The sequence below is a fragment of the Delphinapterus leucas genome, chromosome 15 (assembly GCF_059928025.1).
Source record: "Delphinapterus leucas isolate spDelLeu-1000000601 "Yukka" chromosome 15, BTC_Dleu_Yukka2, whole genome shotgun sequence".
NCBI classification, from domain to species: Eukaryota; Metazoa; Chordata; class Mammalia; order Artiodactyla; family Monodontidae; genus Delphinapterus; species Delphinapterus leucas.
In genome coordinates this window covers 82,514,308-82,528,048 of record NC_143143.1, presented here as the reverse complement: position 1 = coordinate 82,528,048, position 13,741 = coordinate 82,514,308, and positions in this window count along the sequence as shown.

Below are 13,741 nucleotides of genomic sequence, written 5' to 3'. Positions count from 1 at the left end.
CGAGGACAGGACAAGCAAGGAGGCCTTTCCGATCACATCCTCCTGAGGAACAATCACTGGATGGGAAGCACGCGCCTTTGCTGCTCCAGCTTGCTCTGCTCTCTTGCCTTTGCCCCTTTGCACTTGCCACTTTTTCTGCCTGGGGTGCCTCTCCCCACTCCCAGCCTCTTTACCTGCAGCACACACCCGCTTCCTGGAGAGGGACTGAAAGTCTTCCCACAGGTAAGGACACCTCTGCAAAATTCCTGATCAGCTCCTCCATGCCTCCATTCTGCCCCTTCCCCGGGGAACTGTCTTACAGGGATCTAGAAAATGCAAGTATTCATGGGTCCCCTGAGATCCAGGTGTGAGCCTCCAGGAACAAAGGTAGAAGAGGGAGGAGGAGAGGATGGCTTGCTCACTGAGCAGCCCTCTGTCCTTGGGCACCGGGCCAAACAACTTGCACGTGGGACCGCATTTCATCCTCCCAACCCACTGTGCACGCCAATCTCATTATGATGCTTGACCAATGAGAAAACGGGGCCAACAGGTCATGTTCACCCAGCTAGCAAGTGGTGGCCTGCACGTGAACCCAGCCCCCAATCCCAGGCATGGGCTCTGTTCCTCAAGGCCACACTGCAGGGTGGGTTTAGTCCGTCCCTCATTCAGCATGAGTGATGAGGGTAGGGGGCGGAGGAGACGGGAGAGGAAGGATTGTCCTGGTGAGTGTGTGTGCATGTGTGTGTGTGAACATCACTGACTCTACTCAGCACCACTACATACCACGGAAACAATATAAAATACACACAGTTCTGAGGTCGACTTCACTCATTCATCCATCCGTTTAATGGGAGCACATAGCTCCCATTATCTCATCATACCCTCACATCCTATGACGCTGGGACTGTGGGAGCCTCATTTTACCACTAAAGAAACTGAGGCTCAGAGTGACTGAAGACCCCCCCCCAAGGGCATACAGCGAGGAAGTGCCCAAACCACATACTGAAGTCACCCGTGCTTGTCATCACCAGGCCCTGCAGCCTTCCACACGGGCTTACATCATCCCAGAGCCTGTGCTTGGAGCTGGGGTCCAGGGGCTGCCCACAGGGACTTACAGCTTAGAGGGGACAACAGTCAAGGAGGGGCCAGGGATGCTGTTGGTGACATGATTACCCAGAACGGTGAACAGTTCTTGATAAAGTTCCAAACAGAACAAAATATATTTCCCTTCATTTTACACAGTAGATATATTCCTGGAAAAGCCAGTGGATATTAACACTATGCAAAAAATACCTTGTGTTTCAGTGACTTATGGAATGGGGTTCTAGACCTGGGTAATGATAAATGGTTCTTTGCCTACAGGAGTGGCTGGGGGGTCGGGGTTCAAAGGCACGTGGGCAGCAGGACAGGTCTCCTTGGAGAGCTGCTCTGTGTCTTACAGGACATTTAGCATCCCTGGCCCCGGCCCACAAACGTCAGCTGCCCTTCAGCCATCGTGACAAGCAAAGATTTGTGCCCCCAAAAGTTGCCGATGTTCCCTGAGGGGAGGTATCACAGCTTTAGAACACAGTTGTCAAGAGTCCCTGTGGAACTGAGACAAGAAAGAGAATCAGGCCGTATGGAAGTAGGCCACGCCGTATAGATGCCAAAGGGTCAGGCCAATACGGATGCCGACGCCTTCTAGCTGTCCTTCCATGAGAATGAGCCTTCTAAATTCCAAGGTCAGTTTTGTTCCTGCTCTGACATGTACGCTTGATGATCCCATCCTGGATGAAATGCCAGTGAGCTCAGGTGGTAACTGAAGAGCTGGCAACCCACTCCCACCCCCAAATTTTAACTGTTTAAACAAATTATTCTGGTCCACAAAATCCCAAATCAGGGACTCCTGGGGTATAATGGCAAGCACAGAGAATTTGTCGTCAGGAGAATTTGTTCAGCCCCATTCTCCCATTAGCAAAGTAAGCAGCCCTGAACTGGCCTCTGAGCTTCTTGCTGCCTGTGTTTCTTCGCTAACAAAACAACAGCAGCTGCATTACTAAAGCTCATCGAGGGTGTTAGGTGCTGTGCGACTTGAGTTTCGGGTCTTAACTCCTTACCATCCTCACAGCAATCTAAGGTATGTTTGATTATCCCCATTACACAGGTGAGAAAATCGAGGCACAAAGAAGTTAAAACGAGGGAGTCGGGGAGCCCAGCACAGGCACGTGTCCCCTGAGCCTGGGCCCTAACCTCCGGAGAACACATGGCCTTTGGAGAGAGCACAGTATCTGAGAATTAGCCACAATAACAGATATTAAGATGTTTTTGCAAAGGCAGGAGGCTCATTGTTCCATTTAAGAGTTCTATGCAGAGCTTACTTACAGAATAAAGAGACGAACTAAACCTTTTTCCAACCCAACTGGGAGGCTCACACATGCAGATGAGGGATGGAGCCGAAAGGACAATAGACTCCTGGGGGGTGGGGGCGGGGCCCGGTGTGACGGTGGCCCTGTGATGTCACCTCATCCCTCAGTCAGCTAAGGTTTTGGGGCACCCGTTTGGTGCCAGGCTAAGTAGTCAGGAGTCTAAGGAACCCGGAGGCCACGGCAAGCACTGTACCAGCTTTAGAAAGCTCACCCAAACGTGGGGACAGTAGAAGGGGGGGAGGGGGTAGAGGTACAGCGTGAAGATCAATAACGTGGCAGAGAAGTGATTGCAGCGGGCGGGGGGAGCGGTGCAGGGGGGAGTGCAAACCCTAGTGCTCAACGTCAGGCCCCAAATGAAAGGGCAGACCCAGAGGTCCCCAAACGAGAACACCACTCATCCTGCTTCCTGCCAGGGTCTGTGCCGACCACACACTCGCCACGCTCACTCTCCCACGCCCCACCATGTAGGTTTTGTACCACAGAGAACACTCGTGCACCTTGCTTCTCAAAGCGTGGTCCACCTCCCCGCATCACTGCAACCTGGGAGAGGATCCTGGGCACCGCCCCATACATACTGAACCGAACCCTCGATTTTAACAAGGTTCCCCGCTCGGCGCGTGTTCTCTTCAAGCCGAGGAGCACCGCTGGAGGGCATGTCAGCCACTGCTGAGCGCCAACTAGCTGCAAGGCACTGGGTGAAGAAAGAAGGACAGATCTAGGAGCAGAAAGTGAACAGATTTCAGGGAGCGGTAGGTGTTGGGAAGAAAAATTAAACTAGGTAGTCGGAGAGTGAGGGAGGCTTTTCTGAGATATTTGACCTTGGAATTGAACGTCAAGAAAGAGTCAACCAGTGTGAGGGCGAGCGGTTCCAAGCAGAGGGAACAGCACGACCAAGGCTCCGAAGCTGTGTGGGGCATGTGGTGTTGGGAGAACGGGGAGAGGGCCGGCGCTTCTGGTACTGAGGAGTGATGGGAAGATGCTGCGTGCGGGGCTGGCTGCCTCGCAGGGAAGCCTTGGCCGAAGCCCCCAGCACCCCCAAATCTAAGCGAGAGCCTTGTTTTAAAATCACTCATGCAAGGATTTGAGCATGACGCCTTTTACTGGCCTCATTTTATTTAATCTTGCAGGAGCCCCTGAGGTAAATCCGCATTTTGCATGACAAAGAAGAAGCCCTAGATGGCTCAGCCCCACACGCCTACATCTCGTTCGCTTTCTACCTGTTTCACCCTCCAATCTCCAAATTCAGGCCCAGGGTCCCAGCCCTAGCATGGCGCAGACGCTCAAACCAGGTTAAGGAAGAGCCCGGTTTCGCAAAGCTGAGCTTCTGTTTCCAAACATGTGAAAAATCCACGATTTGTACTTCATTCCCCTGAGAAAAAACCTTAAAATCCAGACCTTTCTGGAGGGCTGAAAATGTTCAAGAAAGGAAGATGAGAGAGAAAGATAAGGGCTGCTGGTTCTCTGGTTCTCTGGCTCTTTATGAAGATGATGGGCGGGTCAGGACATATTAAAATCACAAAAGAAGGGCATATTTAAAACTCTCAGCAAGGAGGGTTTTGTAAACTGCACGTTATCTGAGCTTCCATCAGCATGCATAAGCAGCCTTTTTATCTGGTTTTACAGCTATACCTGGGCGAGCAGAATCCCCGCCCCACCTACACACCCCAGAGTTCCCAGCCAAAGCCTTCTTTTGTCGACTTGAAACAGTTCCTTTCCCAGAGTGGAGGGAGGGACACGGCAGGGTTGGGGCCAGAAGAAACTGCTCCCTTGGCCGGGGACTTACCCCCCACAACAGTCAAGGGTGCGCACAATGCTACAACTATAAAGATATGAAAGAGTCAAACAACCAAAACGGCCGTCAATAGGGGTTCAGTTTAAAAACGGTTAAAAACCCACACGCTGAAGTCTGATGCAGCCGTTGCACCGTGACACTGAGCATTATATGTATTAACGTCCCCACGTGCTGTGCGGTTAACAAGCAGCAGGGCAGTACGGCTTCATCTTTGTAAAACAAGCGGATAAATATAAATAGAATCCAGAATTTTGGACTAATTATAGCTCAACTTTGATTACACCCTTATTCAAATAAGTAATTCACTTAAATATATTTTTAAATCTCACTACCTTACTGCGAAGGTGGGGCCGTTATTATCTCTACAGATGAGAAATCAGGCTTTGCCATCACGAATATTCCGCCCAAGATCACCAAAAAGGATTAGAGCTTCTATTTTCGTGTCTTATCTAAAAGTAAAAAGGTACATTTGCACTTCTTAATACTTTAATTTTTTAAATTGCCAGGGGGCTTAGACCACGCGGAACTGTAGATATTTGGCTGTTAAGACCTACAGAAATGGCAATTCCATGTTTCAACCTAATACATGTATATAGTTTATGAATGATTTATAACTTGTAGTAAATAATACAATTATAAATGAAAATAGTATGTGTTGCTAAATTGTGTACATATATTGGGGTAAATGGTCGAAAATAATGTCCCGAAGGAGTGAACAGTATAGCAACTTTAGACACACTGCCTGGCTCTCTGGAAGGTGGGATCTGGAGAGTGTCCACTGATGGGGTGGGGCAGAAGTTCTCTCACCGACTCTATTTCTGAGCCTTCACCAGAATGTTGGGTAGAGAGTCGGAAGGGCTTGAGGGGTTAACAGTGGTATTTGGGAGACTTGAGCTTTGTAAACCCTGTCTTCCGAGGGTGTCCTGAAGTGAAGATGACAACGATGATCAGTATCACAGTGATACTACCTGCCATCTTTTGAGGGCCAACCAAGAACCAGGAACAGTCCTGAATACGTGTATTCTTTGAATCTTCCCAATGACCCTATGGGTAGGGTACTCTCATTACACCCGCATTCTATGAATGAGGAACACAGGGCCAAGGTCACCAGGCGGGGAATGGTGGAACCAAGACTGAAACCAACTTTGAGCCTGAGCACTGCACATATCTCCTGCCTACTGTCTCCCCTTGGACTCGCCCCTCCTTCCAGAATCAGCATTACCAAGGAGATTGGATTATAGGGAACAGCAGTGTCATCAATTCCGAGCTTTGCACACACTTCAGCCCTCGACTCTCTGAGGCCAGTGCCATGCAGTGTGCCTTCTGCTCAGGTACCCGCCGTTTGGAGGCAGCTGAGAAGCAATTTTGGCTCAGCCTAAAATGAACTACAATGTAGACAATAAATCCCCTACTCCATCAATGCGCTATGGCCCAAATAAAATCCACATCAAGCTTAGGTGAAGCCAAGTTCCCGAAAGCCTTGTTTTATTATATAGGTGGGAAATTACCCTACTGATAGACATGGGAAGATCTCTCTGCAGGAAGGTTCATCCAAAATCCTCAGTAGTACCAAATAGATGAAAACAACCAGAACATTGTTGAATAAATTGTGAATCATCTATGCAACTTTTTTAAAGAACAAGGTAGAACTTTCTGTTCTCATTTGGCCCCTTTAGCAAGATACGCTATAAAGTGTGGGGAGGAGGGCCTGAGATGGGAGGTACAGAACTGCATAGTCTAGGATTGCGGACTGGGAGCCAGAATGCCTGACTCTGAATTCTAGCCTGGCTGCTTACTGTGTGACCTTGCGCAAGTTATTTAACCTCTCTGTGCCTCACTTTCCTTATCTGTAAAATGTGAGGATTATATGAGTTATTATATGTAAAGGGCTTAGAAGAGTGTCTAAATAGGGCATTTCATAAGGGCTATAGAGGTATTAGACGGTATTATTATAAAGCAAGGGCACTCTGTGCTTGTACACTTTACCGTCCCATGAACTGCTTTCCCAATCATTTTTTAGGAATTTAATAGCAGCTTCAAGAGGAAAGCTACCATGTACATTTGCTGGTGTTTCATCCACAGGCACAGGACGGGTGTGTGCACGGCAAGGCCCTGGAACACAAGGTAGCTCAGATCTGCTCCCTATATTCCCTGGCTATGGGTCCTCATGTAGGTCGCTTGTGATCTTTGGAACCCTTGCTCTGCCACTTAAAAGCTGTGTGACCTTGGACAGGTTACTAAAATCCTCTGAGCGTCAGTTTGTTTACCTTTTAAACTGGAGATAATGAGGGTACCTATCCTTGAAATGGCTGGAAGGATTAAGTGATATAATGGATGTAAATGTTGAGCACCGTACCTGGAATATAATACAATGGTGGGCATTATTACTACTTCTAATCTTCATGAGCTGGGTCCACCACATAGGGGACTCATTATAATGGGCCCCATTATTCAACCCGAGGAAGCTGAGATCAGAGAGGTTAAATACATGCTTAGATCACACAGGTAACAAGCAGGAGATGTCTTGTTAACCTCTCACTGGTTCTTGTGTTTCTGCCATGTTTTCCCACCTACTATGTGGTTCCAAGATACCTTATAAACTTTGGTGCTGGCACCTGGTGGGTACGAATTAGCTCTGTTCATCAGATGTAGGGAGGGATGAAATGCCTTCAGAGCCTGGCAAGCCCAGGTTTGAATCCTGACTGTGCCAAACTGAAAACTCCCACTAGAATGTAAGTTCCACGTAGGCCGTCTTCTTGCTGGTTCTCTCCCCAGGAATCACCTTGTCTCCCCAAGAATCACCCAGTCTGGGTTCTAAATCAATGCATAAAAAAAGAACTAGGTATGGTCAGAATTCCTCTGGGAAATCCCATCAATCATGTGCACGATCCTGTAAACAGGGTTTGTGTGCACAAGCCCTTCCGGGATAGGGCAGGGATAATGGGTGGGAATGAAATGGATCCCCCTCCATGTGAATGCAGGGTGGATAAGGCATTGGAATGGTGAGAGCAGACTCTGAAGAGTATACATACGTATGCAAAACATGCAGCCAAGGATTTCTTTCTTCTTCAGTGCATATGTAGTTAAATTGGCTGAAGTTAAATGCACATTTGATGGGATTCTGCTGTAGTGTTAAAACGTTGGTGCAAATAGGAAGATAAGGGGGCAGAGGCAGTGACACAAACGCTAGAGATCATTTCATATGTGCATATTTCTCAAATTACCTGAGGAGGATAATATGCCCTATGAAAGTCTGCACCCAGTATTTCCCTCCTGAGAATCTCACAAACATTTCCTCCAACCATCAAGTTCTACAAGGTTCAGCCCTGAGTCTGGGCTTCAGGCCCAGCTCTGGCAGGAAACCCCACGGGGCCCTGCACTGGATGGAGCAGAACAGTTCTGAGTCTGAGCAAGCCAAGGCCCAGCAGCCTCCTATATGACTCAAGTGGATGACAACGGGGTTTGGGGCTCTGTGGTGACGAGCACACCCCACTGTCCACAACAGGCCAGCAGGAAGGCTGGCCAGCTACTGCCCCATCTCCCGATATCTGGAGAGAAGTTGGAAATCCTGATAAAGCTCAAATGTTGGTAACTAATTCGGACTTTTTTTTTTTTAGTTGTATGAGCCAAACAGAACACTTTTGGTCCAAATCTGACGTGCAGTCCTCCGGCCTGCAATGCCTAGGTTAAAATTTGGAAAGTGATTTGTCACACCAACTATTTAGGGCTCTCTGTTTCATGGGACCAAGCGGCCAAGTTTCCTGGTTAATTTCAATGGTTTCTTTCAGAGCCTTAATTACGTTTCAAGATTCACTAAAATTGGGAACCAAAGGGGGAGAAATGTTTTAAGAACTTTTCACAGAGTTCCATGTCAATATAGCTGTAATCAAGAAGATTCCAAGTCCAACACCAAGGGGGGAAAGTGGAGGGGGAGGGTGGTGGTGTTGGAATGAATTGGGAGATTGGGATTGACATATATACACTAATATGTATAACAATAAGAGCCTGTTGCATAAAAAATAAATAAAATAAAACTCAAAAATTCAAAAAAAAAAAAGAATATTCCAAGTCCATTTGAAAGAAATCCACAGATATGGAGATTAGCTAAGAACCCAAAGGTCAGTCCAGTCTCTTGCAAAGAAAAACAAAGAAGCCAGGGGGATGGGGAAAGGAAATACCAGAAGGAAAAATACACACGTTAACAATATGTGAGGAGGTAAAGTTATGGGAAGGGCTGCCTGGTAACCTATTATGAACAGAACGAGATATCTGACTTTTCTTCCCAAGAAATAAACTGAGAAAATGCGAGACATAGAAACAACTGGAATTTTCTAATTACATGCTCACTATTACATTAATGTTAACCGTTTTGTCTACTCCACTACATGCCTTCTGGAATCTGAGCCCCACTTCTCTGTTTCTGTTTTCGGCCACGCTGCACGTCTGTGCGATCTTAGTTCCCCAACCGGGGATCAAACCCGCACCCACTGCATTGGAAGCATGGAATCTTAACCCCTGGACCACCAGGGAAGTCCCCGAACCCCACTTCTTCTCGTCAATTCTCCTCCCTGCTGGACCACATGGTTTCCATGAGGGTTTCCAGGTGAGTCAATCCCTTAGTCTAGGGGTGGTCACCTGACCAGAGCTGAGCCAATGGGAGCCTTCCCTGGGCTTCAGGCCCCACAGAGTCATTGACCAACGAGGCGGAGCTTCAAGGTCATCCTTTCTCCAGATGAGAAAGGTCCACTGTGCACGAGCTGCCCATTTTTCCCGACTGGAGAACATCACTGACCCATACTGGATCGCAGGCCACCTGAGAGGCCCAGCAGCACCACAGTTCTTGGTTATTTGGCCCCTCCATGGATCTGGGCAGCCAATGAATGATCACTTTGCTTAAGTTATTTTGATCTGGGTTGCAGTCACTTGTCATCACTGTCTTTCACCAGAAGAGTGCTGACGTGTAGACACTGTGTAGACTACTGTCACGTAAAGCTATGACGTGGGCACTTGCACTGTGCGCTAAGCTACCCAGGAGCTACCAAATTACCCAGGGAAACAAACTGTCTCCTCATCAGGGTACCAAATTCCTACCAGCAAAATCTACCTTTCCAGGCTTAACCCAGCTACCCAGCAACGCACAATATTCTCCTTTCATAAACACACCCTTCAAAACAGTGCTATCCTTCATCTTATTCTCCCCTTCCTCAGAGTGCCTTTTTAAAGCAAGCGATATATGGCTTTAGCAAAGAAAAAAGGTTGGCTGCCATAAGTGAAGAATGTAAATTTTTATTTAGCCCCAAAATTCCTTGAGGAAAAAACAAAAAAAAAGAGAGAGAAACAATTGGCAGGTTGTTAGGGGGATAAAAGCGGGGGGGGGGGGGTGGGGAATGGGGATATTCATTTGTTTTTAAGTGAAACTTGCAGTTATATTGTAGGAAGCCTCAAGGACTTGTCTGTTTAGGCAACACACTTCATGTGTCCACAGAGAACTCACGAGTCCCCAACCATCTGGGTCAATTTTTTTCCCCCATAAATTCGCAGTACTTAGAAAACTGGAAACTTGAGAGAAATCAACTTCTTTTGATAAGCCATTGCAATATGAATATTGTCACCATGGAAAAGAAACTAAACCCCATTCTAGATTTTATTTTTGAGGTAACAGTGCTTTGGACAGAATGCAAATTTTTTCCCTTAAGAAAACCACATATTTTGAAAAGAGGTGTGTTTTTTTGTTTATTTATTTTCTAAACCAAAAAATTCTGCTCCAAAGGTATTTAAATTGATATGACATTCTATTTTGCCTTCTTGCATCAAATGCAAGATTATGTCATAGGTCCTCTACAGACCCATGACAATGACAGGTTAAGAAAAGAGTTGTCAAGAAGGAAGAAAGGTAACTTCACAGTGAAGAGACCTGGGAAACATGACCTGGGTCAGGTGATCGAGTTTACCATCAGCAGTAAGTCATATTGATAGTATGTACCCTTGATGTGATGTGATGAGAAGGGCACTTTACCACAGGGGTCTTCCTCCCTAAAACCTATCCCCGCAGTCTATAACATAAATAAATCCCAAGTGAGGGGCATTCTACAAAATCCATGGCCAGCACTCTTCAAAACCGTCAAGGTCATCAAAACCAAAGAAAGTCTGAGAACCTGAACCAGCCAAGAGGAGCCTAAGGAGACACGGGGACTGAATGTCATATAGTGTCCTGGGTGGGATCCTGGACCAGAAGAAGGACATTAAGGAAAAACTAAACAAATCTGTATACAGTATGGACTTTACTTAATAATAATGTATCAATAGTAGCTCATTAATTACAACAAATATACAATGTATATACAATTAATATTCAAAATGTTAACTAACATGTTAACCAAAGGGGAAACTGGGTGTGGGATATATGGAAATTCTCCGTACCATCTTTGCAATTTTTCCGTAAATCTAAAACTATTCTAAAATAAATTTTCTTAAAAAATAAGTAAATACTGTAATCTTGTCTGATATGCTTTTCACTTCTTAGAATAAAGAAAATTTTTTTAATTGATTTAAAATGCCAAATGTTCTATGTTGAACTTAAGACTTAATTTAGATCATATTTCTTTCTTTCCTTTTTTTTTAAATTTGGCCACACTGTGCAGCATGCAGGATCTTAGCTCCCCGACCAGGGATCGAACCTGTGCCCCCCTGCAGTGGAAGCCTGGAATCTTAACCACTGGATCGCCAGGGCAGTCCCTAGATTGTATTTCTAAATTTCCAGAGTCAACCAGACTGTAGTTTTTCATTAATAATTCTTATCATTCATCCAGGTTTTAATTTAAACCATTGGTAAGGCTAAATCTATGATCTTTACTTTTTCCTATTTAAAAAGTTATACCTGACATGGCAACTATTAAAACATGTGTTCTCTACATGCGCCACCCACTCAGACACACTGCCTCTTGAGTGGTTATTATGCAATATCAAAATCATACAAAGCCAAATGACTTTTCACTCAATTAAAGATTTCTGGGAACTTTATCTTCCCCTAATCTCCCTCCTCCTTCCCACCATTTACCAATATATTCAAAACCTTCTTCCGAAATTTAAAAAACGTTTAGCTATTCTTTTTAACTGAAGTTGGAAATAATTATTATTATCATTGAAGTCTATATACGAATTCATGCTTTAGAAAGAGGTCAACTCTAAAAAAATTTAGTTTGGATTTTCATTGCTAAACCGAGGAAATTCTAATGTTCTACTGATAATCTGATGGAAGTCCAATAAAATGTTTGTTAAACATATAAGATAATAAATAAATACTGATCTGTTTAAAAAAGAAAAGTTATACCTGGGCTTCCCTGGTGGCACGAATGTGGTGGTTAAGAATCCGATGCCTGCCAATGCAGGGGACACAGGTTCGAGCCCTGGTCAGGGAAGATCCCACATGCCGTGGAGCAACTAAGCCCGTGCGCCACACCTACTGAGCCTGCGCTCTAGAGCCCGCAAGCCACAACTACTGAGCCTGCCCTCTAGAGCCCATGAGCCACAGCTACTGAGCCCACATGCCACAACTACCGAAGCCCGTGTGCCTAGAGCCCGTGCTCCACAAGAGAAGCCACCGCAATGAGAAGCCCGCTCAACGCCATGAAGAGTAGCCCCCGCCTGCCGCAACTAGAGAAAGCCCACGCGCACCAACAAAGACCCAATGCAGCCAAAAATAAATAAATAAAAAGATAAAACTAAAAAGTTATACCTGCTGTTTTGGTTACTAATCCATCGTCTTCTTAATCCAAGGATAGAAGTGAAGAAGAGTGGACTCAGCGAGGATCAGCCCCTCTTTAGAGACACTTTGCCGTGAAGGGAGCAGAAAATGCCCCAGCGACAGAGGCAAACCTGTGGTGAAGGGGGGTGGCTCCTTTAAAGAGGGTGAGACCAAGGCATGTTTGAAGGTCTATGCAGAGGTTCTCAACCTGGGTGCTTCTGCCCTCCACACCCAGAGAACACGTGGCACTGTCTGGAGAGGTTTTTGTTTGTCACACTTGAGTGGGGAGCAGTACTGGCTTCTAGTGCGTAGAGGTCAGACCCCGTCCACACCCTACTGTTCATAGGTCAGTCCCGCCAAGAGAGAATTAATCCACGTGTCACTAGTACAGAGGCTGAGCAACCATGGTCTACAGGAGCGACACAGGATGGGTGTGGAGGTGCAGGGGAGGAAACATGATACCAGAGTCGAAGGCAGAGGCCACAGGAGTGAAGTCCTCCAAAAAGGCGATGCACACCAGGACACCAATATGGGAGTCTGCCTGAGACAGAAACAGGATACCGCTTCCATTGTGGCAGGAAGGAAGGTGACCGTGACCACCTTCTCAGAGAATCGGCTTCCATTATGCCTATCGGGTGGACACAGGTCATGTGCCCTGTCTCCTGGCCACAGCTGATTGGATTTAGGGTGGACCCTCGCCCAAGCCAGCCCAGTCGGATGCTCTCTCCCGGGAATCGGAGGGGAGCGTGGGCTTCCAGTGACCTCTGAGCGGCTGCGAGAGCTGCCTGCAGTGGCCATGTCCTGCAGTGAGCATAGAAAAGTAAAGCATCAGATGCAGAGCAGGAGGAGACTGAAGTCAACGCCCAAGGAGAACCAGAGATCATGGAGAGAGAGGGATGCCACGCTGACTCTTAGCGGATTTCTGATTTCTTCTTCCCATCCTCAGTCAACGCCCAAGGAGAACCAGAGATCACGGAGAGAGAGGGATGCCACGCTGACTCTTAGCGGATTTCTGATTTCTTCTTCCCATCCTCACAAAGTCAGGCCTCACTGTGATCCTTAAATTCCTTAAAATGACAATTTTTTGCTTAAGCTACTTTGACTGGATGTCTGTTGTTTACAACCAAATTATCCGTATCTAGACCCATGTTCATTGTTTAAAGTTTGGGAAAGGGAATTCCCTGGTGTTCCAGTGGTTAGGACTCTGCACTTTCACTGCTGAGGGCACAGGTTCCATCCCTGGTCAGGGAACTAAGATCCCGCAAGCCACGCGGTGTGGCCAAATTAAAAACAAAATTTTTAAAAAGTTTGGGGAAGACTGGAAAACATAAAGAGATTTTTTTTTTATTTTCAAGTACAAGCAGTTGCATGGACAGCTGTCAGGTAGGTAGCGACCAATAGCAGTGCCATTTTTGCCTGCCCAACATCCATTTTGCTTGAAGTATCTACAGTAATAGGATGTAAATCTGAAGTTGATGGTGGGTGTTTTATCGCCTGGAAGGGCTAATCTGCCTTAGAATGAAGTCAAGAGAGGAAAGCCAAATTGAGAGATAGAGAATGATTGCTTATGGTATCTTTTAGATCCTGGATCCAGCTGTACCTGAAGCCACTGGCCTTTTCAATGATATGAGCCAATAAATTCCCTCTTTTATCTGAGCCAGTTCGCATAGGGTTTCCATTCACCCGCAATTAAATAAGCTTCGAGAAGCTTCTTGGGTCAGGAACCTGTGCCGAAGGATCATAGAACAGCGCTCCTTTTCAACCCTAAGCCAGGAGGAAAGACTATGGAGTGCTGGCTGGAAACCTCCGGCACCCTCCTCC